Source organism: Myotis yumanensis, unplaced genomic scaffold, assembly GCF_028538775.1.
Source record: "Myotis yumanensis isolate MYYU_CA2020_CCGP unplaced genomic scaffold, mMyoYum1.0.hap1 SCAF_3, whole genome shotgun sequence".
NCBI classification, from domain to species: domain Eukaryota; kingdom Metazoa; phylum Chordata; class Mammalia; order Chiroptera; family Vespertilionidae; genus Myotis; species Myotis yumanensis.
In genome coordinates this window covers 42,218,083-42,222,175 of record NW_027223754.1, presented here as the reverse complement: position 1 = coordinate 42,222,175, position 4,093 = coordinate 42,218,083, and positions in this window count along the sequence as shown.

Sequence of the window (4,093 nt, the reverse complement as noted above, 5' to 3'; positions counted from 1 at the left end):
GCAGTGCCTCCACTGCTGCCTGCTGCCAGTGCTGCATTGCTGATACCCACCCCCTGGTGGTCAGCGCACATCATAGCAAGTGGTTGAACTCCTGGTTGAACTCCTCCTGGTCGAACGACTGTCCGAAAAGACAATTTGCATATTATGCTTTTATTATTTGTAATAATTCTGTAATAATAAAAGCATAATATGCTAATTAGACCAGATGTTCTTCTGGACAACCTTCCAGATGAAGCCGGGGCTGTGAGGGCCAAGGTGGCTGCTGCAGTGGGCAAGGGCGAGGGCCGAGGCAGAGGTGGCTACCACGGTGGCAGAGGCCAAGCCCCTTGCACGAATTTCGTGCATCGGGCCTCCAGTATAGGATTATAAGAAATTGTCCCAAATCTTAGCAGCTTAATACAACACACATTTATTATCTTACAGTTTCTGCGAGTCCAGAATCTGGACATGGCTAAGCTGGGTTCCTGTGCCCCCAATCTCTCTCAAGGCTGCAATTGAGGTCTTCCTGTGGCTGTAGTTCTCTTTAGAAACAACTGGGGCAGGATCTGCTTCCAAGCTCACTCAGTAGTAGGTGGGCTTCAGTTTCTTGTACCTTCTGGAGTCAGGCCTTCAACTTTTCCTAGACTACTGGCCAGAGTCCACTCCTAATTCCTTAGAATATGAGTCTCTTTTTGGGCAGCTCATAAAATGGCAACTTGCTTCATCAAAGTGAACAGGTTGGGTAAGAAAGTGTCAGCAAGATGGAAGTCACAGTGTTCTATAACCTAATCTCAGAAATGACCTCCTATCACTTTGGCCATGTTCTATATATTAGAAACAAGTCACTATCTAGTCAGTAATCCAGGGAGGGGATTTCTACACAAGAGCTTGAAGACCAAGAGGCAGGAACCATTGAAAGCCATTGTAGAAGGATGCCTGCTATAATTAGTCAGACCCTGCTCTCTCTTTGAATTTATCTATGCACAAAACTTCCCCTATTCTTGAGCTGGTTTCTTCCTCCCTCACCTCCCAAATATTATCAGCAACATTTTCTTTTCCCTTTTGAGAAAACATCAAAGACTATGTTCCTTTTCAAATGATATTATAGCTGGTTTCTCACTAGTGAGAGAGTGGCTATTATTGCTTATAGACTCCGGGGACATTCTTTTGCTTGAGGCCACTGGTGACAAAGCCAGACTGAAGCTGAGGTTTCTATTTTCCTGCTTTAGGCTATCACATGGGTCAATAGATGTGAAAACTTCCCCAAAGGTGGTGATGATTGTTGGAAGGCTGCCAAATTGGAGGGTGCCTCCCTTTTCTGAGCTAGATTGGCTTTGATGTTTTTAATTACACTACAATGGAAATTTCAATATTTAGATATAATGTACAGATTTCAGCTTGCTAACTAAGGTAAAATGGTTGGATATTCTGAACTTGAACTCCAGAGCTGGTGTAGCTAAATGAAGGGGTAGACACAAAGGGATTTGCCTCCAGCTAACAATCACACCGTTGTGAGTGACAATGGGGAATTCTTCTCACAAGTTGTGAGAAGAATCTTCCCTGGGACAAAATTGTTGCCTACAATGAAGTCTACTAATAACCTCCCCCATGACTTAATTTTATAAGGTTCATGGCAAATTTCCTTTAGATGTTTCTTTTAATTCATTTGGGGAGAAAAGGGCTGAGACTCTAAACAAATAAAGAAGATAAACATCCCAAAATAGGAACTTCATAAAAAGCATTTGTATATATTATTTATTTGCCTCCAGTACAAACCCACAGACATCTTATAGGAAAAGGGACATTGATTTTGGCCTACCTTAATAAAGAAAGCATATATAATATGAATAGTTTCTGATTCTGTAAGCACAATGGGAAAAAATAATGGCTCATACTAGGACTTCAAGGCCTGTTTGGGGATTTTTCTGAGGATCCACAGTACATGCTTTAGAAGTGCAGACAATTTATGAATGTGTCCATTACACTTATGCATAGACACAACTCATAAGTAATGAAGTCTCCTTGTAATGTATGACCATTTCGAAGAGGCTGGGGAGTTTCTCATAGTTCACACTATTCATTTATCCCCAACATTTCATGCTCATTCCTGCTGGACTATTTTATCTCCACGCATTTCCCAAGCTTCCCTGGTGCTTAAATCTAGAGATATAAGCACTATATATTGCAGAAATCATGATCCTTATCAAGATCTAAAAGTCTCATTTTAAAATTAATGTGCAATATCCAAAATCACTAGCTGTCTTCACAACTTTCCAGCCACATCCTCCTTCCTAAGTGGCAGAGCTAAATTGCTCATAGGGTTTTCATGATTGCTCACCTGAAGATCACAGACATGTCAAGATTAATTAACCAATGCCAAATTCATCCTTTCTTCTACCATGAATCTAACTTCTGAAATGTGGGGCTTGGGAGAGGGGATCTCCCCCTTGCGGGTTCTTGCCTCACAAAGTTTAAAGAATAAAATTCTTGGACTAAAAGGACTTGTTAGTAAAAGGGTGGAAATTTATTGGAAGCAAATACAGATTCCCACATAGGAAGGGGTTCGCAAAGGGTAACCAACTAAGCCCCTTTTTCTAAGGTTTACAAACGCCGTAGTTCTTTGTCTCTTCATGCTCCCTTCTAATTGGACCCCTTCCCCATTTTATGACCCTGTGCTTGGTCACTCTTTTGCAGATTATCAGTTTCAAAATCCAAAACCACGTGGTGCCCCCCTGTTTCTCTCCCTTTTATCTTGCAACATTCCTCTATCTCATGTGAACATGTTTCTCTATTTCCAGCATCTGTCCACACTTCTCTATCCTTTGTGAAAGTATGTTTCCTTTTTCCCTATACTCTTTCTCCTCTGTGAATGTATGACTTCCTCTCCCCTTATCCTGTGGCACTTTCTATTCTCTGTGAATGTATGCCTTCTGGCAGTTCCAAGCCCTCGCCTATGAATTCCTTCCCTATGGACCCTCTTTATTCCTAAGACTCCCTAAACCTGCCTGTTTTATCCCTAAAATTCCTTTCACTTCCACTCTCTCAGTCCATCATGCATCAGTCACACCAAACAGATTTAATTCGTCTCTAAATTCTGTAGCTTGTTCCTCTAGAACTTCTCTTACCAGGAGCCTTTCTTTGGAGCACACAGGCCCAATCTTGGTCAACTTCCCTTATTTCTTGCTTTGTTTATTATAATAGCCTTCCACCTGCCCTCCAAAGGAAAACCAGAAGGATTTTACAAACTGTAGATAGAAAATTCTGTTTCAAGGGTTTCTAGAATGAGGTCCAAGATTCTCAACTTTCTTCTTTACTTCTTGCCTCATATCCACCCTTTTAACAAATCCTAAAAGGCATTAAGAATTCTACCATTTGTATCTGCTCGACTGCTTCCACCTACACTCAGGCCACCATTGTCTTGCAACTGGAGCATTGCAGTAGTCTCCTCTCTAGTTTCATATCATCTGCTTTTAACCCCTACATGCTGTTCCTATCTCAGCAGTCAGAGGAGACATCTTTAAACAAATATCAGATCATGTCACTCCTCTACTTGAAACCCTCCAGTGGTGTTTCTTCTCATTCAGAATTCCACAAGATGGCCTAGAGAGCTCTTTACCATCAGCTCTCCTCCTCTTGGCCTATTGTCACCTTATTAATCTTATCTCTCACCGCTCTCTCCCACACTACAAGCCACACTACCTTCTCTCCATATTTCAGAGGCAACAAGCAAACTCCTTGCTCAAAGCCTTTTCATGTGTTGTTCACTCTGAAACCTCCTTCCCCCACTTGACTCCTTCTCTCATCTCCTTCAGAACAAGGATGAAATATCACTTTGCAGCAAGACCTCCTCCAGGCACAACCGTTGACACAGGTACTTTCTATTCCTCTCCTCTATATTTTGTTTCTCCTTGGCATTTATCTGACATCCCACATGTTTTATTTGTCTGTTCGTTTTCTCCTCCCACTGGAATGTAAAATCACAACAAAAGGCATTTTGAAGAATTGGCTTATAACTGATAAGTCATCAGAACCTAAAACACTGCCTGGCACCCAACAGGTACTAAATGTCTATTTGTTGAATGAATGAACAGGATATACAAGGACATTAAAAAAT